Raw genomic sequence first — 24,435 nt, 5'->3', positions numbered from 1 at the left:
AAGCTGTAAGCATGCATGTAACAATGCAGAAAATTAATTGAAGGTACACAGTTAGTGGTCACTGCTTTTGAGAATTATTGGATTGATAAATATGGCAAAAAGGCCAGTTATGTTCTTGCATGGCTGAGTATTTTGATGCTATTGAACGTATCTGGGTGTGCTTGAATATGTGGCTCAGGTGCAAAGAATTATTTAGGCTCACAACAGTGCCTTTTGCTCTTAGTTTCAATGGGAAATTAAGATCAAAGTTATTATTTTGAATCTTGTCTGTAGCTCCCAAACACTGACATGAAATGAGGCACTACAATAAAACGGTAAATGAAAGTGACGAGAGAATGTGACCAGCATTGGACTGAGTGGGACATCATTCAGTTTACAAAATAGCAAGCTGGGATCATATCTGGAAGGTGAGGAGTGGTTTCTGTCACACACACTTTAAGGACAGCTCAGAGGACAAAGAAGTCTCTTGGAAAATTCTTTGTATCTGTCTTGTCCTGCTCTGTGGCATTTCCAAGGTCTAAAAGATCTGCTCCAGGAGCAGGTCTCTGTGTGTATAACAGAGCCAGTGAACACTGAATCAGGTAATTGGCTGAGCTATAAAGCAGCCCTTTTGATGAAGAATGCTTCCCTGATAGCTTCCCTAAAGGTGGCTTATGCTGCAAAAAACACATTGCACAAGTTATTTTTCACCACTGACACAAAATCAGTTATATACCACAAAATTTACTCCAGCTAACTAGAAAGGGAAAATCTTATCCCAATAATCACTATGGCATTGGCAAATAGGATCAGTTATGATGCAATTTAGTAATGGTTGAAAAGAAAACTGACACATTCATTGGCCTATGAAGCAACTAGTGTTGATTATTTGCTGAAAAAAAACCCCACAAGTAAATTGAAAAACAGGTAGCTTTCAATGCCTGTAAATCATTAATGAAAATTCTGTGGTATATCTGTATATTAGAGGGGAGGTTCTTTGTATCTTGGTGGAGGGAGGGGAGATTATATTGTGCTCCAAAGAGAAGAAGGAACTTTTAGTCCAGGTTGAGAATAAGACTCAACACAATCTTAAACCATGAATTTGATGATACTATGATCTTTTCTCAACCCACCAGGGAATACTCAGAGGGTAAGTGGATTGTAGCAAGGCACAGAAAACCAAAGGAATATTGTAAACAAACCCAAAAAATTGGTACATACCTTTTAATATACATTTTATATTTTTGCTTGATAGCTTCTTCACAGTACTCAAAACAAAGGAAAGCCTCAGTGTCTAATAAAAAGATATACTTAACTTTTGTCACAGAGGATTATTCATGCTTTTATGAGTCAATTTCAGTACTTACTTCTGCTAGTGTTAGTTTAAATGTTAGCACTGAATAAGTCTTTTAAACCAAATTGATGCTATGAAGAAATATAGAAATTAATAACTGATCAAGCAGGCCATATGTAGACAGCAACAGTTTGTCTAAACTAACTAAGAGGCAGAGTACTAAAATCCAAGTTATAAAAATAAAATTAATTTCACACCTCTGTGATCAGTATGAAGAGTTCATAAAATTATGCTTATTTTTTAAATACATTTTATGAGTTTCAAAGACTTGACATTTAAAAATACCTAATACACTGCAAGGGATATTAAAATAATTCTTAACATTTGAGTTGACTTTGAAAAGTAAGTATAAAAATGGCATCCACTTACTTGTCAGGTCTGCTTCCTGAGTATTTTCAGTACTATGTTGATGTCTTATATTCAATATAACAAGTTTCTATTTCATCTTTCACCTTTTAAAGCAGAGTCAGTAAATATTTCAGTGAATAATCAAATTTCTTTTTTGTGCTGGTTACTGGCAACACAGATGGATGTACAGCTTCCAGATTAAGGTGATACATCAGACAGTCAGAGGAAAAGACATTTTTTTTCACTTGCAAATACAGCAGTCAGTTGGAAGTCTTTAACAAATACATACAACATCATTCTCAAACACCATCTTTTATGGAGACACTTTTTATAGTAGCACTTGCCACTTTTAAAACCTAAGAATAAAACAGCAGCAGCAAATTCTGCTGTTAAATCTCTCAGTGCCTTTATATAATCCTTCTGGGTGTATTTATTGTAGCATGTACAATGTAGTGAACCATTAGGGCAGGAAAAGTTGTGATACATACTCTGGTTTTACCTTTGGTTAGCTAGTCTGTTATCTCCTCTCTGTGAGATGCAAGAAAAGGCAGGGTTCACAAAAGAATGGAACTTAAATCAGTCACTTAAACTGATGATATATCTCCACTCTCTATCCTAAATACAATACAATACAATACAATACAATACAATACAATAATTAAATCAGTCATGAATACTAAGGGAATGTATTTATATTTTATAACAAGTATAAAAGACATTCAAACCAGAAGCATCCTTTGCACGAACAGAATTCTAGAATATTCTTCTTTCCCCCCTTTATCCTCTGCCTTTCAATTTTAACATTATGATATATTTCTTTTACTCTAAAAATGATGGGCAGGATGATCAAAATATGGGGGGAGGGCGGGAGGGACAGATCATTTCAATTAGAAAAACATAATTTTGAAATAATTGCATGCCAAGGAGATTGTGTATAGCTTCTGTCATAATCCCAGTGGAGTTTTGATAACATAGTTGCAATTTTGGATTGGTTTCTTTTGAAGAATCAGGATCCGATGTTTTCAGGACCAAATTTTCAGAAATTGGCTTCAGGTAATTAGACTTGTATAAATGAGTAGCTAGAAGCCAGCACCAGAAAAAGATGACAAATTAATTGCCTGCAGCTGGTTTAAAAAAAGCTATTGGGTTCTGGTCAGTTATTGGTCTTCAAGTTCAGATAGCTGGTAATAGTTTGTTGTGCAAATGATTGCGCTTACAAAATTGTATACATAGCTTCAAAGCCTGGGCTTAGGCCTTTTCAAAAATGTTTCATTTAAATCTCAGAGAGCTTTGTATTTGGTTAGAGACACAGACTTGAAAATTACCTCTTCATATTCTGCTCTTCAAAAAAATCTCCTACAAAGCTTTAAAAGTGTTCACAGAGATTCACTCATCAGAAAGACCAAAACAAAAACATTCAGCACTTTGACACAGTCCAGTTTTGTCCTTTGCTGAAGCAGTAGGGTTAGGCTATACTTTTGAGATTATACCATTCTATAGACATCTACAATTATGGAGTTATTTCAGTTGGTGTACTGTTGTGGGTTAGAGTAGGCAGGTAAGCACCACGTAGCTGCTCCCTCACTTCCTTCCAGTGGGATGGGGAAGAGAATCAGAAGTGAGACAACTCATGGTTTGAGACAGTGTAATAAGTAAAGCAAAAGCTGTGCACACAAGCGAAGCATCATAAGGAATTAATTCTCTGCTTCCCATCAGCAGGCAGATGTTTAGCCATTTTCAGGAAAGCAGGCCTTCAGCACATGTGAAAGTTACTTGGGAAGACAAATGCCAAAACTCCAAACATTCCTCCTTCCTCCCTCTTCCCCCAGCTTTTAATGTTGAGCACAATGTGGAATATCTCTGTAGCTAGTTTGGGTAGGCTGGCCTGGCTCTGCTCCCACTCAGAGTCTTCTGCACCCCTGCCCTACTCGCCTGTGGGCCTGCATATGAAACAGAAAGCCCTTGATGCTGTAGAAACACTGTTCAGCAACAGCTAAAACATCTCTGTGTTATCAACACTTATTTGGTTCCAAATCCAAGACTCAGTACCATGTGAACTAAAATTAACTTATCTGAGCCAAAACGTGAGTTCAGTGCACACAAGGCAAAAGGTCATGATAGCAGAGTTGACTTTTTTTACTGCAACTGGTGCTGGTCTGGTGTAGTCTGACTGAGAAAAAGGAAGAAGTTACTGTGTCAGTATATTCAAAGAATAAACAGAAACACTGGAAGGAGAGAGAATTATTAAAATCCAGAAAGCAGGTATGGAGCTCTTTCCATGTGATACAATAAAAGTAAAAGAATATAAAAATTGGCTTTGTTTAGAGGATGTGATTTTTTTCCCAGTCCTGCCATGTTTACTTTCAGCAAAAAAGAGTAATTTAACAAAATTTGCATTGCTAGGATTACTTGTATGTATTTTAGTATTTTGAACCAGCGTGATTGCCTAGAAGATTTGATTTGATTTAAGGCTCTAAATGAACCTGAAAATGTTATATAATTTATAAGATAACTGACATTATTTTTAAAGGACCATATACTATCTTTTTCCTGAATACAACATGAAAACACTGACCAAAACACTTCAGAAATATAGGCAGAAATATGTTAATTTCATTGGGGAAAAATATATGAAGTCAAGATAGAATATATATCAAATTAAAAATCACAATGTATCTACTGTACCCAAGGATATACTCCCCCCTCCCCATTTACTTACCCACAAAGCATATTCATTGAGATCTGAGAGGAAGCAGAAATTAATATAACATTTTAATGTTTATATTCCATTCCTACTCTTTTGTAGATTTTCAGGCAAATCTGTATTTGAAGTAGGAAGCCAGAGTTAGACCCCCAAAATAAATGACATGAGTCATTGCCTACTTCCTGGGAATTACGGTACTTTAGCACCTCTTATAAGGAGCCTTTTATTCCTTTCTTATTTCTAAATCAAAGTTTTACAAGTTGAATCCACATCATTTATCCTGATATAGACCACAGTTTGTATGCAAAATGTGTACATTCTTTAAAACGTGTATTAATACACTTGGAGATGATACAGTCTATTGATAAAATCCATATTTAGGCACTTGGATTTGACTTGATAAGCCGTAAAGACCTCTTTGGAAGTGTTACGGTCTGCTGTGTTTAGGGACTGTTAAATATGTGGATTATTGACACAATAGAGTGTAACAACTCCTCAGGAGCTGTTATGCTTCATCATTTATATGAAGCTACTGCACACAGTACAAACTTTGCCTGATAAAAACACTTCAGAAATTCTTTGCTGGAAAAGCTACCGGTTATACATAATCACCTTTTGACTGCCTACAGCCCTGCAATGATTCCATCATTGTATTGCTTTTTTCTTAATGTAAGCAGTATTAGATTATGTTGACATGAGGGTTTTTTACCAGCTTTTTTCTCTCCATACATTCAGTATTACAGACAAAACAACTGCACAAGCAAGAATCACACTCTTCTGCAAGTGCAGGGTATTTCTCAGTCACCAAGAGCAGCACCTTGTTATCAGCATCAGCATCCTTATCATTAGTAATTTCTCAACTATTTTTTTTTTTTTTAAAGCAGCACATAGTTAAGAAAATACTTTCCCAGTGCATCCTGCATGCAATTATCTTTTCTCCTTTTACTGAAAGAAATCATTACCACCATTAAATTGAGAAGATGAAAAAACTGGACAGACAGATCTTGTGGATTATTATAAATCTTTGTAAGTGGTTTAGATTTTTCTGGCACTGATCTATTCTCATTTGCTTTTGTCTTTTAAGAAAACTTATATTTTCTTTTTGTCTTTAGTTTCTTGTAGAAGAATATTTGTAACTAGTAAATAAGAGGTCAATTCTTGTGTTTCAGTCTTTTATGGCAGATACATAAGTACTTATATGGGAAGCGTAATAAAATCTGTAAGCATTTTCAATTGGATTCTTATTTCTGTTGGTTAAATCTTAGTCTTACTGTAATTAAAGGGTAAATACGTACTAATTAGTCCAGAAAAATGGATAGAAATGCCAACAGCAAATGGCTAGTTTTGCAAAGTCATTATTTTTACTATGGTATTGTCTTGATAGTCATTATACTTATGTACAATTTAATTTGTTTTTAAATATATATGTATATATTTAGATCCTATCATAAAAAATCTGGAACTGCACAGATAGAAAAAAATAAGAGGCTGATATCCTTAAGGAACTGTTAGTGTGGTCTTACTTTCTTGCAAGAATCTAGGCAATTTATTCAACTCAGTAGGAGTGTATTCCATCTGTCTAATGAAGAATCTGATTTCCACAAAGAGACACTGCAAGCGGGAAACTGTTTTTCCTGAGTATGTCATTTTGCTCAGTTGACAAACCTTTCCTTGGGGAGTTTCTGAGACAGAGAAGGACGTGTTGCACAGAGACAACCTCTTTTACAGTTTCATCATTTTATAACAGATAAATGACTTGTCTAAGTTAAATGCCCCAGAATAGGGAAAAGTTTCAAACACAAACCCCAGCAGTCCTCATAATTCCTGCAAACCAAACATCCTTTATACTTTCATGTGAATTTGGCCAATTTAATAATCTGCTTGTAGCTATATATATATGTAAGCAACAATTTTTTTAAATTGTGTGTTCTAAGTTAACTTCCTAAAGCCATATTTAGGCACCAGTATTTTATTTTTTTTAAAAAAAACCCTTTATCTTAATGACAACAACAACAACAACAACAAATAGATATAGAAAAATATTTTGTTCTGGAATTTTTTGAAACTTCAGTAATTTTGCAATTTCCGTTTTAGGCATACCCTAGCTACATGAAGAATGTGCATTCATTTTATATAAACTTTAGTATTTCCTTAATAATTTTGAAATAAAAACAGTGACTTGAGTCAAAAATTTCTAAAGTAGCTGCAATTCAGGAGCCACTGAACTAGCTCTGAAAAATTTACCCCAAGGCAGAGAAGGAGATTTGTGACTGCATATACAGTAACAGTCTCTTTTCAGTGAAATTCAGCAGTTTTGTGTGATTCTCCAGCACTTTTTATGATAATCTGGACAACTCAGAATTTCAGCTGATGTAATACTGCCCCCTTTTATTAGAACTGGAAAACGTGCTGGACTTCAAACATTTAGTTGTGTAGCTGGAGAAATTTTGTTTATGCTGTTGCTTCCAATATTTGAAATTGCATGATAGGATAATATTAAACATGAAATCACTAGAAGTTTATAACAATGAATGAGAAAATAATTATTCCAGCCAACATTTTTGCAGGGCTTATTATGTGTGTTATGACTGGACTTTCTAGGCAACGTATCGCTCCAGGGAATTCTCTGCTATTTTTTCAAGAAGTTCAAGGTGTTGATGGTTTTTACCTTTGTATTAATTTAATTGTTGTATGTGCTTGATTGGTTTTCTAAATCAGTGTATTTATACAATAACAATAGGGCACAGTTAGTGTTTTCTTTTTTCTTTTTCTTTTTTTTTCTTTCTATTGTGAGGTCTGTTCAGGAATTAGATGCATCCTTTGAACAGCTGAATGATTTTAATTTCTCTCAGACTTGGAGAAGTGTTGCAGTGAATTTATCTTTACAATTAGAACTTTAAAATGTTAGTTGAAATTAAATTCAAAGCAGAGCATCATGAAAAAAAATTAAATTAATCCCTTGGTCTCCAACCATATATTTTAGAGAGCAATGTTTCCATTACAAACAGGGGAAAAAAAAAATCTGACTTTCAATATAACCCTGAAGCCTGTACTATATCACTAGCTTTTGTAGCTATCACAGAAAATAAAAGCAAGTTCAGAAACTGTGCCCATACTTAAAGAAATGTTTTATCTGGTCTCTGTGCATTTAATGAGGAAGGTGATGGAAGCTGTAACTGCACATGCACTGAGGGGTCAAATACAGCCATAACACTGGTAATCAGGTTATAAGAGTTATGGGAGGAAAATACCATTGCTAACATGAGCCTCAGTAGAAGAACATAGCTCCACTATCAAGGCCAAGTTTATAATGGGAACCAGGTGCAGAAGGCTGTAGGTATGACATCTTGTCAAGTTTGTTCCTCAAAATCAACAGATAGAAATATTAAAGCTGCTCATGAAATGTTAACTTTCTGTCTATACATAACATACGATTCAGCCTTTAATTGATCACATGCTATTATTCAAATGCTACTATTTACACCTAAATATTCATACTCATGCCTACCAATATGTCTACTAATTTTTTTTCCAGATATACTTCATATGCTATCTGCAGAAAGACACACAAGTAATGTATTTGAAATTAGGCATTAAAAATACATGTTCACTGAAGCTGTGGAACTGACAGTGAAAAGACAAAAAGAAAGTGCAAAATCACTGGCATATGTAGGTCATCTAAATTTACAGATAAGTTAGCTTTGGTGCTAGCTTAATATGGATCCAGTTTTACACCAATGGAAGAATTTGCCATGCTGACCTTTGGTTTTAAGCATTTTTCTCAACTGCATTACTTTTCCCAAATTATAAATAATGGAAACTTTATTGGACCATAAGTGGAAAAAAACTTTAACCATTCCAATAATGATGCGCATATGTAAGAAATTAAAATAAAAGGCATCTAAACATAAAGAACCTATATGAAACATTATTATTTGAATAACTATATACACATATATAGACAGGTGTATATGTGTCTGTGTGTGTATATCTACACATACACTGTATAGTGATGGAACTTCCCATTTTAGGTGAAGTTTTAAAGTTTTTCATGCTTCCAGTTCAATCACAAAAGGAATTTGTACTTGGTGATAAAATATTATTTTCAGGAAAAAAACCAGCACACTCTTCTGGTATTAATAGTTACTTTTGCATTTGAATATTGGCTGCTAGAGTTTTTGCCACTACCTATGCTCACTAGTATGCTTGTATGGTTGCTGAACATAACTATATTTTTTAAATTTTGTTTTCAGAGCTGCTTGAAGGGGTTGCCTAGCTGCAGGTTTTAGACCTCATTAATGATGATGATGATGATGATGATAATAATAATGGGATTTGGCCCCTTTCTTCTATTGCCTCACCAGCTGAAAAAAATATGCCAAATACACTGCTTTTTCACTTGTGTGAAATATTTTCTGTGAAAAGGATAAAAGCTTTGCCCTGTTTCGGTCTTCTCCCTTAAATCTTGGAGCAACAGAAAATCCAAAAGGAGCAGAACTAGATTAAAATTGGTCTCCAGAGTGAAGGCTGAAAAATTTGCAGAAACCATATTATTTCCCAAAGGATGATGTTCTGCCATAATGGATAGTGTCTTTGTATTGACTGTAACAGCACAACAGTAGTATTTTATGTACAAGACATTTCCTAAGCTACTCAAGAGACTTTGCAGATACATACTGAAATGTATTCCAAATTTTTCTTATGCTTCTCCATAAAACAATGGAGATACATTGAAAATTATTGTTTCAACAGAAATTTTCTAGGACAGGAATGTATTCATTGATTTAAATTGTTGGTCAGAATGGCAGCTGCACAATTGAATCATGTAACTTCTTCAATTGTCCTGAAATTCCAGAATACATTTACATATTATTTCACACTTAGATACAAACAGACATCCACAAAAGTTGCCGCCATTCATTTCCAAGCTGTGTATTCTTCTAAGTAAATTCACAACACCAAATGCATTGCCAATATAACTCTTAACTGCAGTAGCTTAAGTACAGCAAGGATAAATTTGGATCACACTCTCTGATACTTCATTACTTTCTAAAATTAAAAATGTCTCCTGTTTCGCAAGTATCATTAGACTGCATCAATAGGTATGAAAAATTGGAATACATTCCCTGTTGTTGAAGGATATTTACTTAGCTGCCTATTTGTGGGATTATATGCTACTTTGTGCTGGTTTAACAAAAGAATGAGCATGCTAGCAGGTAGATTTGTCTTCTTTTATCACATGAAAAGACTTGCAAAAGAATCCAAAATGGTATTTGCAAATGTTTGTTTGAAATATGATTAATGGAGTTTGACCATGCTTAGTCCTTCCTTTGTTTTCTTTTCACAAATATTCATGCAAACAGATTTTTATTTCTATGGGTGTATTTGCATATGAACATGGACATTTGTGCACAATTAGGCTTTTACTGTTTATGCCCAGATTGCTCACCCTCTGTTCATAAAAAATGGAGGCTTTGATGCAGCATCCACTTCAAACTCCATGGTGACCAAGTGAGGATCGCAATATCAGGGACCTCTTCCAACCCCTGATAGAGTGTCAATGCTAATTATAGATCTTTACAGCAACTCTGTGAGCTCTGCAGCAATTTAATCTAGGGGTCCTGCAGGCCTTGCTGCACTCTGCCTTACCACTGCCACCTTTTCCTGGTATGCCAGAGGCAGGTTCTTCAGGTTTTTTGTGGTGTTGAAGCTAATGGAAGCAGGAGTTGATAGATAAAAGTAAAGGCTTTCCATTACCTGAGAGGTCTTTTGGTTGGGAGAATTCCCTCGTTTTTTTCAGGTAATTTAAGGCAATACTTCCATAGATACCATGGAGTCAGGCATTGAAGACCATATAATTTGTCATAGGTGACCAACTACAGCCTAAATCACAAGCAGCAAACTATTGAGCATTTATGTGCATAGTTCATGCATAACTCAAAAGTTAGATTGTTGTAACACTGACACATTACTCCTACATGTATAGAAATTGCTGACCCTCCAGGGGTCAGTTTGAAAATATAGGAAAGACTATTTTTTAGGTAAATTGTTCACTGCACATAGCTTGTCCATCTGTAGTCACATAATACTAACTCTATAAACAGGTCTATCTCAATTGGAAATGTGTAACAGGGTCATAAATGATATTCAACATCAGATTACTTGTACTAAAATCATGTTCAAGTCATAATAAGCTGTTATAACACTACTTAAAACCTGAAGTATGCCTAACCCACAAGCTGAAATTGCCCAGCTTACATCCTGAAATTCTACAGACAACATTAATTTCCCAGTATTTCACTTTTATGCCTGTGGCTTCTAATATGTTGCAAATGCTTCTATAAGAAAGGCTGGAAAAACATATCAAATTTCTGTTCTCTTCCACTTGCTGACATTCATTAACTGAGGGAGAACATTGAGACAAGTTTTGGAAAGATCTCTTCACCTCCACCTTTTCCAAAGCAATTCATTAAACAACTAGTGAGAGGTGGACACTTGTGGCTTAATGTCAGAGATATGCTGATCAGTAGCTGGATGCATGCTTTCACTGTTATCTTGCCAAAGGCTTATTGAGATAGCAGGCAGTAGATGCATTCTTCTCTTACTGCCTTTTTCTTTGCATCCTTGAGTTCAATTGCTAGGTGACAATTTCATTACATGTTTCTTACTCAGATGAACTGTCTTTTCATATGCATACAGATTCTTGTTTAGTGCATCCTACTTTTGCATGCTCATTCCCTTCAATTGCTAAAGCACAAGAGCACTCTGCTTTATTTCAGACGCCAGCGCAAATAGAAGCCACCACTGGGAGGATGTGCATTAGAACTGTACACAAAATTGTTCTGATTTATCATATACTGGAAAACTTCTTGGTCTGTCAAAGGTTCAGCAGGTTGCCAAAACATGTTAAGTTGCCAGCTCCTTGTCAAAATTCTGTTCATTGATGCCACTCAAGCTCTTTCAATACTCATGAATAAGATTGGGTTGTATGGCTGCACTCTTTCTCCCAAGGGATTCCCCTTTATCAAGGGATTACCTGCCTGACCTTTGCTTAACTCCTGTGCTTTATTCTTCAGTATCATACTAAAGATCACACTACATCATGACAAATGTCTCATTGATTAAGTGTATGTCAGCTCTTTTTTTTACTTTGAGAAATAACCCAAAGTTGATAATGCAAGAAAGGTATTTTCCTGCAAAGTTTTCCTCCCACCCTCTTTCACTCAAGGTTATTTTTTTTCTCTTCATTTGCAAGGAATGGACTGAGTTAATATTCAGTTGTAGACTGACAATATATAGATTGCAATACCTATCAGTCCTCTGCACTAAATAGCAAACTCTGCTGTGTAGAATTTCCATTTCATTCTGAGCAATAGCCACCCATAGTTTATCAGTATTTACTCACTATCCTGGTAAGGGAAGGAGATGAAGTGTACTACTCGGTTTATCAAGGGATTTTTTATCTCCGTCCATGCCATGTTACTGTAGATACATGGGAATTATGTGTTATGAGAACATAAAGAATCCAATTAAAAGGTGGGGAAAGCACCCAACTTCCTTCTTCATGACCACATTTAAGTTCTCCTAATGTAAAGCATTTGCTACTTTAAGGATGGATTTCAGCATATGCACCTTTTTGAGTAAGGACCCACATTACTTATTCATCCTTAAACTGTTCTGAGATTCCACTCCTGTGGTATTAGGAATATTCCTAATGTGGTATGGAGGAATTTAGGTAGTGAAAGACCTTATCACTCTCTTATCATGAGAGAGATGGAAATTTACTTGTAGTTTTTGCAATGATCTGCTAGCTCGGTTCTTTGCTTTTTTTCCCTGCTGCTGCTCTTCCCCGCTCCTTACCCTCACTGTGCTTTAGCTGGGACTTTTGTAGTGTCTCATATTGCTCTTGTGTGTCATACCTTAATTAATTAATAGAATAGCATTCAGTCTCCATGGTAGAATTCCCACTAACATGGTGAAAAAGTGAATATTCAGATATTTTTGCTATATAGTTGGTATGTTCTCTATACAGCTGCATTCTTGTTGCTAAATCTGCCTTGGATTTGAGTTCACAGCTAAGCTAAACACTGAACATTTTCCATAAGCAACATGCACAATTTATCACATTTTTCATTGCTTGAAGGGAGGGAGCAAAGGAATAGAGATAAAATTGAAAACTTCATTATGTTGATCAGTCACATTATTTTTTTTTTCTTTAATATTTTTATGTTGTTAGTGATGAAAGAACTAATTTACGATCAGACCCTTTTAGGCTGTGCTTCGAATCAAACAAAAGCAGGTAGAGTTCCTGAGATGAAGATCTTTAATAAATTCAAAAGGCAAGAGCTATCTAGGATCCACATGCTGCCCCTCCAGTGCGAAGAGGTTCACAGCAACCTGGGCTGCAGCTCACTGCTCCCTCAAGGACTTAATTATTTGAGCAACAGTGTTCTAGAAGGGGCAAAACATGACTTTGAAAACAAAAATCCCCCCTCCCCTTTTATTAAATGGGAACATTTCACTGTTTGAGTTTTTGGCATGACCCTGTAAATAGCTGAATCAGGAGATTTAAAGGATTGTGGTCTGTTTGTGATGGGAACCAGTAAGTTGGAGGGCGAGGGATGAGACAAAGCTTCACTGCTGCATACAGTGTCTGTGAAACTGCAATTTGAATTTAATGCAGAATAGGAAATAAGAGTAAGGGAGAGCTCGGGTAGGAATATGAAGATCCTGGAGCTTGAATGGTGGATATACAACCAGACAGCTCCAGAGTATATAGCTTTTCTCTTCCTTTTGGTATCATCCCTTTCAGTTCTCCCAATATATAATACTTCGAAATTCCTCTTATGTGCTGTTTGCATTCTTCTGATATCAAAGAATCCTATCCCACTGGGGTCCTTAGCCATAGGAGAGGTTTGAGGGAAGAGGATGAGATTTCTTTTTCCTCCTTCTTAGCCACTCCACCAGATTGGAGAGTGAAGAGGGGAGATGGAGCAGACAATTGATTTCAGTATTCAAAAAGGAGGCTGTCAGGCCTGAGCCTGAAATACAGCCATTTATCAGTGCTTCTCTTAGCTGATGTGGCAGGGGCTTGGAGCTGGGTGCAGGTTGGTGCCTGATGATCCTCTCAGGGATACTGGGGAGAGCTGTGGTCAAAGATACCTTGTCCTGTATAGCAAACAGTAGAAGGATATTTTTCTTCATGTTCAGAGTCTGGAAGTATTTATTCTTCAAACTACCTGAGCAGGAGAATTAGCTAAACGGAGATAGATTTTGAGATCAGCACAATGCAGCAAGAATAAAAAACCCTTTTAATCTGAATTAATGAATTTCAGACTGCTTTTAATAAACTATTTTTAGAAGTCATCTGTGAAGCCTTGTATAAAGAATTTTTAAAGGTAACTTAATGGGATGGAGAAAAGGTTTAAAATTATCTGTTGGGGCTGTTGCAGAAGATATTAAATATTGATTTATCTTGGAGGAGGAATCATACTAAAGAGTGAGGCTCATAGTCAGATCAATTTATCTGGAATACAAACTGTATGTCCATATTTAGTACAATGTCAACATCAATCTTAAACAAGTAGATGTGAAAGGTTGAGCATTTAATATAAATCAAATGGCTCTTGAAATCTTCAATTAAAAAAAAAAAACAACTGTTCAAACTGAACTGCTTCTAAATGTTTCAGGTGGTTTACATTTAAAAATGCTTCATTTAGCCAGTCATACTATATCATAACCCTCTCCTCTGCATCTTGTTGCTGCTAAGAACAAAAATCCACATTTCCAAATCTTAAGTTTTTAATACTTCAAACTCTCTTGAAAACCCAATGTAAATCTTTCAAGTAATCTGGCAAATAACACTGTAAGCAATTTTCTGCTACTTGCCACTGCTACTGCACTGCCAAGCTTTTGGTCGTAATATAAAATCTGGCTCAGATTGTACTTACCAACTAAAACTGATTATGTTCCCTTTTCAGGCATAAATAGATACCAGCATGCCAGCTAGTGGTACTGACTACAACATTTTTCAGTGTGTGTAAGTGTACATAGGTCTCCAGTAGGAAATCCTTTATCCAAGTGTAACAGCAAAGCAGTACATCTCAGATAATGTAAGTGTTAGATTTGCTTTTGTTTGTACTGTTTTCTTTAAACATATTCATTAGACAAGAGCAGGGCCTTTAATGTTGCATGACTGAAAAATCCATCAAACAGATTTACGGCAGAGGCAGTCTGGCATAACAGCCAGTGGACTGGCCTAATGTTCAGAAGTCCTGGGTTCAGTTCTCAACTTAATCATTGACTTTCTGGGTAACCAGAAGATAATAATTTCCCCTTTCTGTGCCTGGAGATACTTTTACCAACCTCCTTTTAAAAATTATTTGGGTGCTAATAATGGACAGTGATAGTTGTTATTATTGTCTACTTATATAAAAGGCTCCAAAATACTGATTGCTTCCCTGGGACATTGTTCTCTTCCTGTAAGACATAGCTAGAAAATATGACCACAGTATAAAGTATACAAGTACACAAAGGAGTAAGGAAGGTATGAGACAGGAAATTCCCTCTTACCCACAGATTTTATTTGTCCACAGAGCATCAAAAATCTTCCACTGGAATCGGGTGCTGGAATATTCCTTAGGTGAATCGCATGAACTTTTCCATAAATGTTATCTAGAGTAGATGAATGAGGAAAGGGGAAAAGAGAGAAAAAAGTTAATTTTAAATGTAGAGAGATGTAGTAGGACCCAGTCTATGCTTATGCTGTAAATGGGGTCAAGAATAGGTTTTAGCTGGGACATAAGTGACTAATATGCTCTGTGGGTGAAACCATCACTTTTTAATCTCCCATTCAAGATTGGTTGTTAAGATACAAAAGGATTTTCTAAACTGTCGTTGCATTGACCTGAAAAGTAAGGGATAATCTTACATGAAAAATTTGAAACAAGCTTTTCATGGTAAAAACAAAATAAGGTTTGCAGAATCATTCTACTTTAAATGAAAAGTTAGAGAATGGATTTTTGCTAGTAGCATTAGGTATAGACAGCTAGCAGTTTTGTCTCTGTATATTGCGGCAGTAAAACCAGATAATTTTTTCAGCCTGTAGGTATTCATTTTGCATTTAAGATGTTTTCAGGTGTAAGGGTTTCTGGATTCTGCATGAAAAAAAAGCGTGGCCTTCAGTTACCCTTTTAAAGTACTCTGTCTTGCATTACTTTGTTTCATACTTCCTGCATGGAAGAGTTAATGCTTCTGAGAGATAAAAATCTCTCACTGTTTCCAGGAAGTAGGTATTTTTCTGTATTTGCATGTCAAACGTAGCAAATAGAACCTCTATCCTAAAATTAACTTTATCAGTTTATTATTATTTTTTTTTTAGCTTGTTTTGATGAATTTATAGTGTTCGTAAATCTAGTTTGGGTCATTTTTTCCTTGAGTATAAATTTTGAAAATGTAAATTATGAGCAACTTAGTTCTGATTGTATTAGAAAGGTAAGTAAATATAGCAGTTTCACTGATAGGTAATTGTAAATTTGCCTTAAACTTGGACATTGCTACTGCAAGGCCTTATCCACTTGCATAAATCCTTACATGACTGTGGTTTTGGCTTTCTATTGTTTTATTCCTAAACAAGAATAATTCTTCATACTAGAAAGCCTTCAACCTACCTGTCTCAAAGGGAAAAAGGAGTAATCAATAAGAAGATGAAAACATCTTTTTTCAGCCTGGAAAGAAGTTGTTTCCTTTTTTTCTCAAATTCAGTATAAACATGAGAACTACACACTTTGGTCCTGATTCATTGAAGTGCATTAGTCCATTCGTAATACAAGCACATCAGTATTCCTCTGGAGTAAACTAGTGACTCTCCATGTCCTTGAAGCCTTTGTTGGATTGGAGTGAAAGTACTCAGCACCTTTCAAGATTAAGGCCTAAACAAGACTGCAAGAATTGGCAATTTACTCTTTTGTTTTGAGTTAATGTTTTGGTTTTTTCTGGGTTTTTTTGGTGAGCTTTTTTGTTTGTTTGGGTTTTTTAATTTATGGGGGGTTTGTTTGTTTGTTTGTTTGTTGTTTTTTTTTCTTGTGTTTTTTGTTTTTTTTTTCTCTGTTGAATGAGGATTAAAGACAGAATCTATTCAAGGGGTACAGACATTACATACATCATACTTGATATTGTAATAATGCAAACAGTTATCTTGCCTTCCTGACATAAACAGTAAGCAGCACATTTTCCTGAGGCTGAAATAATCAGAGAAAAACATGGCAGTGATGAGGGTACAAGAGGCAAAACACTGCATAATGATGTTATTATCATTGTTCCATTGTCAGCCATCCTTATTCTTTAGTGATATGTTTCTTTTCCCTCTGAACATAACAAAAAAGGCATGAGTATAAACAAGAGTAATATACGAGCAGCAATCATAAAATGCAAATTTGAAGAAGTATACTTCAAATGCTACCAAAAAAAAAAGGAAAAAATCAGCTTGATAAATACAGAAAAAACCTACTTAATCTGTATATGCATGGTATGCAATTATATACTTACATCTAGCACAACGTAAGTCTTATACTTGCAGACAGTAGCATTTGGTGGGATTTTGTTATCCGCCTTGATTGCATTTCTAATTCTAAATATGAATATGAACATTTAAGCCCAAGTGTCTTTTGCATCACCAGTTTAAACTACATTAGGTGTCTTCCTGGAAGTGGAATAGCCATGTCTAGTGGCCTCCATTGTTTATAAACAACAGGGGTAGGTAGCCCCAGTGACTCTTCCAGAGTATCTAGGTTAGATATCCATACTTCCAAAGCCCTGGAGGATTCACCCTAATGGAGCTTCTGGTGTCTGTACTTTATACAATACTATTTAGGTTCAAAGATTGCTGTAATAATATGCACAAAACTCAGATTCATATTTTCCTTGTAGTTTAGTTCTTTAATTGTAGAATATTTTATATATTTGCTTTGAAACCTTTATAACTACTACCCACGTGTAGAGCAGGAAAAGTGAATTTACTGCTATTTGATAATTGATCATTGCATCATGTAGTCCATTTTTATATGGTTTTTCTAGTATTGTTTGGTCATGTTACAAAATCTGACATGTGCTTATCATAAGGCACAGCTTGAATGATGGACTGAAAGTATCTATGAGAATATAATCTGTCTTTCTCTTAGCTTTTATAGGTTTGAAATCAAATATATATCTGTCTCTGTTCATAAAAGAACATCACATTGCTTCTTGAGATCTTTGACCAGTGGCATGTGTGTATGTCCATGTGTGTGTTCTGGATTTTTTCAAGACCTCTCTTTTCCCAGCTTGGTGTGGAGGGCAGCTGGATTTGCTTTGTGCTGTTGAGGTTTGCAAAACACCACAATGAATTTGAAATTGGTGACTTCTTTTCTGGCCTATTATTTTTCCTCCATTCCAAAAAAAAAATGTTGTGCTGAACCTAGAACAGTTTTGCTGGTTGTTAGTCTGTTGTGGCTTCTTGCTAAAGCTGTTTTTTTCAGCCTGGAATATATTACTAGATGATTAAGAGAAAAAGAGATTCACAGTTTTCAGGCCAGTAACCAGATCTCCAATCTTCTACATTCTGTTCTGATTCTAATGCATGACAATACTCTTAATGAAATTTAATCACAAACAGAAAACTTTGGGGGAGCAGGCAGATGTACATACAGAATCACAGCATTGTCTACATTTGGTGAAAGTACACTTTTATGGCACTTAAATGTCTGGGGTTTTAAATACTTGGTGAAAGTGAGGCCATAACTGACAAGGTGCAGCCAGCCCCTAAATTAAACTGTAATACAGCAAAGTGTATGTTATTGAAACCTTTGTATTATTTATTCAAATAGGGAAAAAACCCCAACCTTTGCTTTGCCATGCCCTTATGCATTTATTTGTGTAACTCAAACATTAGAAATCTGGCCATTCTGAAGACTCCAGAGTAGCTATTGAATTGCTTCCACTAGTCACTCTATGGCACAGGAAAAAAACAACCCAGTCCTGCTGTTTCCTAGTAGAAGTGTATGTCAGTTGTAATTTGTGTTTATTTTTGTCTGTCTCTCAAAAATGCACATGGATGTGTTTAATTAAAAGAAAATGTGGCGGGATTTCGTTGTTTTGTTTGTTTGTTCTTTTTCCCTTTGGTTGTTGTTTGTTTTGGTTTTTGTTTTTTTGTTGTTTGTTTGGGGTTTTTTGCATATTTTTTGTGAAATGGTTGCATTCAGATTCTTTCTAATTATAAGGTAAATATATATACCATTTACTAGTTCTCCCTTAAATCTAGTGAGCAATACCTGATATTCTAAAATAAAATTAACTTATTTCCCTAGAAGGCTCCCAGTTAATCATCTGTGAATGTTGGTCAGGAGGGAAGGGAGTAGCAGACACAACAAGGGAATTTCTCTTTGACCCCAACAGTTGAACAGCTTACACTCTGGAACATGAGATTTGATTATCTTAGCATGTGTTACTACAAATGTTATTAACAGTCATAAAATTATCCAACTCTTTTAAAAACAAGTGACAGCCCAAGCTTTGGACTCTTTCTGACCTCTAGTGAATTCTACAGCTGTATTATGCAGAGTGTAAAGTAGTAACTCCTTTTGTTTGCTTTTCATTTACCAGCTGTTAATTCATTGTCCTTTTGTTTTTCAAGGACTAATGACTTCTTATCAGTCTCGTGGAATTTCACAGTTCATATGGGGTTTTTTAATTTTATTTTTAAAAAATCTTTCCCTTTTAGTTGACATGTAGTTTTACTGCAGGCTGCTACATGAATATGCTGCTGAAACAAAGAGTTAATCAGAAAGTTCTCATATACTGCCATGCATCATGCCTTTCTGCATGAATAAAAATTTGGAAACCTCATGAAAGCAGTAGTTGGGTTACCACACAACTGGATATGCTTAAGTCTGAACGCTTCATAATTCTAACTACTGGGGAGTTGCAAACTTATAAATAACCTTGCAATTGGTTAAAACCATATTAAAACCATATGAACAAAGACATAAAGTATTTGGTTAAGGGGGCTCAGTAAGTGCAGTAATCCTGTTGAAAGTAATCTAACCAGGGCAGATCCATGGCTTAGCAGTGCCTGCAAGTGTGGCAATAGTTATGGATATGTCGATACTTCATGTGTAGGAGGGCATAATATCCTAATTAGGTGCAAACACTTCCTATCTGGTTTGTTGTTTTTTTTTTTCCTTAAAAAAATATTTTAAATTCATACACATTTAAAAAGGCAATTTTCAATTCCCTGAAGTTTATTAACTTATTAATATGTGCTGAATGCTCCCAATAATCAGGGAATTAATCTAAATCCAACTTATTTGTGTTCAGAGATCAGGATGGCTACTGCTTACAGTAAGCAGAAGCTTAAGGAATTCTGATCCTTAAAATTAGGCTTCCAAAATCATTAGCTAAACACAGTGTTTACAAGTAGGTCATTTAGGTTTGCAGTTTTTTCTCTGATGAATTTTTTGCCTTTGGCACTCCAGTTTCAAACTTTTTTCTAGACACTGTGCAATTTTATTTTTTTACTCCAGACCCTTGATCTTAAAAGAAGAAAGTCCCATACCATGACAGTCATTATGAAATTCTGTTACTGAACCATTTTGGTGTAATTTCTGTTTGTGATGGTCTTGCATATGTCGCATAGTCACATGGAAGACAACTGAGGCTTACCAGTCAGGCAGAGAAATTTTAGTGTAAATTCCCTATTATCACCTTACAATCTATTACTTTTCAGTTATGCTTCAAGGTGTAAGAATATATTTGAAAGGGGACCTAATGGTTTCTCTCTCCCCACATCTTTTCAAGCAAGCTGTTTGCTTTGAGGCACTTTACTATAACACAAATCTGTAGTCTGTGGCAGGGATGCTAGTCCATGCTGTATGTTCAGCATGGAAAGATTCTAATGGAATAGTTTATGAACAATATAAGGACCTTCAAAAACTGAAAACAGCAGTACATTGGAGTGAAGATTCACCTTCTGGTTCTTGAGATCATTGAATTCAAGTAAAAATTCATAAAAAATATACTAAGTACATGTTGTGTCAGCATTGTAGAATTCAACATATCCTTCATTTGTGCAATTTGTAAAATCAGTGGTTGAAAAAGTTACACTTTGTATCTTGTAATATCTTAACACACCACCCTCCCCGCAATAAGTTTGCCTGCTTTGCTAATTTAATTTCTCAAGTTTCTTGGAGCAGATCCACTGATAAGGTATTGAAAACAAGATACTTACCACAGTTGTGCAAAACCAAAGGCCTTGCTTTCAATTATAACAACAATGCCACTATTGCGTTTATCACCTTTTCCATCCAAAGAATTCCAGCAGTTGCATGCCTGCACACCAGTAGGATGATTGACATTGTTGTAATAAGGTTAATGTTTAAACTTCCCACCCGTAATAACTAAAATATCCAGAGATAAGGCTGAAAGTCAATTTGTAATTATCCCTGCTGTGCCAAGATGTTGCAACAGATTCTAAGTGGAGGGTAATTTAACTTTTCAGTCCTAGCTGTTAAAAAGTAGTAAGAAGAAGGTGAAAAGCTTGGGATGCCTGACTTTGCAGGGGGGGAAAAAAAGATTTTGTGATTTCTCCTTATTCAAACCAGGAATAATTTTATCTGTGTTCTACTGAAAATGTTGGTTTTATGTTTTGAATATAGTAAGTTGTTTTCCTGTTGTTTACTGTCCATGGTACATGAAGGGAATAGATCATAGTTAGAAAATAAGCTACTAGAACATTTAGTATGGAATAATTCAATTGAAATTCATTTCATACATAAAGACAACATTGCTAATTATTTCTAGTCATTCTAACTAAAGTACTGTCCTTGGAAGAAATAGTATCCCTTCAGTCATATACTCTGTGGCTTCTCTGAATGACCCATATTAATTCAATTTCCAGAAACTAGCTCTTTGAATTAATGTTAGTAACTGCTTTCATGATAAACTATTGAAATAAAGGGTATTACATCATTGTCCAACCCCATCTACTTAAATAAGAAGTATTTGTTTGCAAAAAATAGATATATTTTAAATCTTTTACACAATTATCAGCATGCATGCCATTTTCCATTTCAGACTAAGCATACGTTTCAGATGTGGAAAAAGCAAGCATGTTGAAATCATTTGAGGGATGGGTATAGTTGGATCAGTCTTGGTAATCCAGAAGGGAGGGTTGCCCAGTGTATTATTACATTTCGTATATTATTTTTCAAGAGATGGATGCAATCAGTCATCTTCTCGCATATGGTTTGAAAAAAAATTGTCTTGCTGGCAAGTAAACTGTTATTTAAGTACACAATCCATGGTACTACAGAAACAGTTTTGCCAAACTTGTCCAAGTATTCTCACATCCTTAAAGATAGTATAAATATCATTTATAGCAAGTCGTTTACTTCAGACTATATGGAATGTCTTCCTGCTCCCCTGATCTAAGTGTCCCAGTTTGCATTATGGCCTTTATTGCTTCTGTTTGATGGAGTGATCAGTAAAAATTTAATGACACTATAAAATAATAAAAATGTCATTAATTTACCACGGATCTTGGATGCAGTGGTTGTAAAGTTACATTAATAAACAGAATATTTTTTACAACAAAAAGCATTGTTACGTGGGAACATATAAATAACACACATAAATTTAAGAGCAATTTTACTGTTAGCACACACATTATTACGGAATAACCAATAAGTGTATAAAACATAGTATATAAAATTTTATGAAAATATACTGTGCACATCAAAAATTCAGCTTTTATCTAAGTGCAGAGAAAAGCCATTATTGCGTGCTTACTGTTTCATTGCTGTTCTTTCACAAGATCACAATTTTATATTTGTTTCTAGTCATTTGAAGTTTGCAGCCTTTTTGGAGGTAGGGGCTACTGCTTCCTTTTCCTTTACTCCTTGCTTCACTAAATCATTCTTTTACCATCCACATGTGAAGAAGGAATTGATACTTTCTGCCAGAATGTGACAGAAAAGTTGCTAATTTAAAGTAAAGCTAAAAATAATGCCAAAGGGGTTGAAAGGCTTTCTTGGAGCAAGGAAAATAAGGGATAACTATACAGCAGTCTATCTGTCATCACTGGGGCTGCTCCATCATTGACTGTGATAATATGTGAATATGATGAATGCCACAGCCTTGTGGCTCATAACATTTAACATTCATCAGCTCTCACTAACGGGGGCTTTATAATTTAAATATCTTTATTTAATATGCAACATCTACCTCATACATCACAATTTCAAAGCACTTAGAGAACCAACAGTCCTGGAAGACAGTTGAGCAGACTTTAATTTTTTCAATAACTTTTACGTTTTCTGCATGTTTGCAACTGACAACACATAAATAAGTGCCTAATCATATTACAGAATGGAAAATTAAGATGTGGTTGCTAAGAAGAATATTTTTTCTCTTCTTTTCTCCTTTTAAATAAGTGATTATTTTTGTCGTGTCTTCAACATATAAAGAAGCAGAACAGATCTAAATTGTGCTGGGAAGAGCTTTCTGTGTTCTAGCGCAAACTCCAGCTGACTGTGTCGATCTAGTAATGAGAAAGGGTTGTCTGTGTCATGTCCTAAAATCTTAATGTGATTCTACAGCATAAGCTCCATAGCCAGTACAAAAAAATCAGTTCAACGTAGAGGTCCAAAATGCTTTCTCACAGGAAACAAAATACCTGCACTCTCCATAGCGTTGCACTTTATCACAAACTCATGAACATTTTTTGTTAATGTAGATTAGGGAATCAGCAATATATGCAGTAGTTGCTGTACGTATGTTCAAACATAGTGCATGTCTAGGTAACATGTTTGTTAGTGCAGCTATGTACAGCCATTTACTTTTAATGAAGGTAAGTCTTTTTTTGTTCATATAGAAATATTATGCACAGAATCGATCCTCCTCTCAGTCCTTGTTCATACTAGGAAAAAGGTATCGTTCTAAAGGATATTTGGTGGAAGTAGCCTCTTTAGGATTAATACAAGACTGAAGCAAAGACAAAACCCATTAAAAAGGTTTGGGGCCTTGCAGGACAAGTTTCTTCTCTAGTAATAAATTTCATATAAATTTATTATATTTAATAGAATTGAGGAGCATGTTTCTGTTTTTTACAGCTCTCTGAATTTGTCTAAACCCAATGCAAATATTGAAAACTTTTTATAATCACTAGGAAGATTTTTTTCTGTAAAAAGCAAAAGAATTATTTTAAAAGGTGTTTCAAAGACTTAAATATAGCTACAGCTTTGTTACAGCTCCTTATGAATGAAGGGGTTAGGAAATAACTGTATCTCCTTTGTTTGACAAGAACAGGTATTTTTATAATATAAGTGCTTTCATTTTACTGTTCCTGAACCTTATAATGTAATTTTCCCTTTTCTCCTTCTGTGTCAAAATATTGATATTCTTTTTTTTTTTTTTTTTTTTTTTTTTTAACAGAATATTTTCTGGTAAAATCAAAGAGAATGAATGACTAGAAAGATATTCCAAATGTGCATATTTTTATGTAGCAGAGTCTGATGATTTTTATAGCAGAAAGGTATTTCTCCTTCTTCTGAAACACACTTTAAGGCTTCTTCCAAGAATACTGCAGGTGCAGTGTTAACATCTAAGAAAAAGCTTTTAGCACAAATATTTTGGAAGAGACAATATATGTGCCAAAAGCTGTTTTCTTAGTACTGATCCTTGTTTTCATCTCAACTGCAAATCAGCCTTTTGCAATGGAATGCAGAATCCTTGACAAACTTATTTTTTATTCTGTCTGCCAGTAAAACAGATCCCATCATGATGATTCAGGTGTATTGTTACATTGCATAACATATTGCAGTAAAATATTGGGCCTCTAGTATTCAGGTCCTTTCTGCAGTCACATTTCGTTTGCAACTTCTTTTCTCTTGAGTTCCTTTGTATATGTAAGCTCCTTCATCAATCACAGATTTTACAGAAGAAAATAAGAAGTCATCAAAATATAAAATGCAGACTTATTTTGTTCAACAACTCTAAGATTCTGAGGAAATTTTAGAAA

At 35.1% G+C, this 24,435-nt stretch overlaps 1 protein-coding gene across 12 annotated transcripts in view; it reads left to right on the top strand.

Annotated features, from left to right (window-relative positions):
- Positions 1-24,435, top strand: part of SOX6 (SRY-box transcription factor 6) — a 370,949-nt gene that overhangs the window by 310,625 nt on the left and 35,889 nt on the right. The gene's annotated exons all lie outside the window — the stretch shown is intronic.

The sequence above is a fragment of the Apus apus genome, chromosome 5 (genome assembly GCF_020740795.1).
Source record: "Apus apus isolate bApuApu2 chromosome 5, bApuApu2.pri.cur, whole genome shotgun sequence".
Lineage (NCBI taxonomy): Eukaryota > Metazoa > Chordata > Aves > Apodiformes > Apodidae > Apus > Apus apus.
The sequence above is the reverse complement of the archived record's forward strand: the minus strand, read 5'-3'. Positions and strand labels throughout refer to the sequence as shown.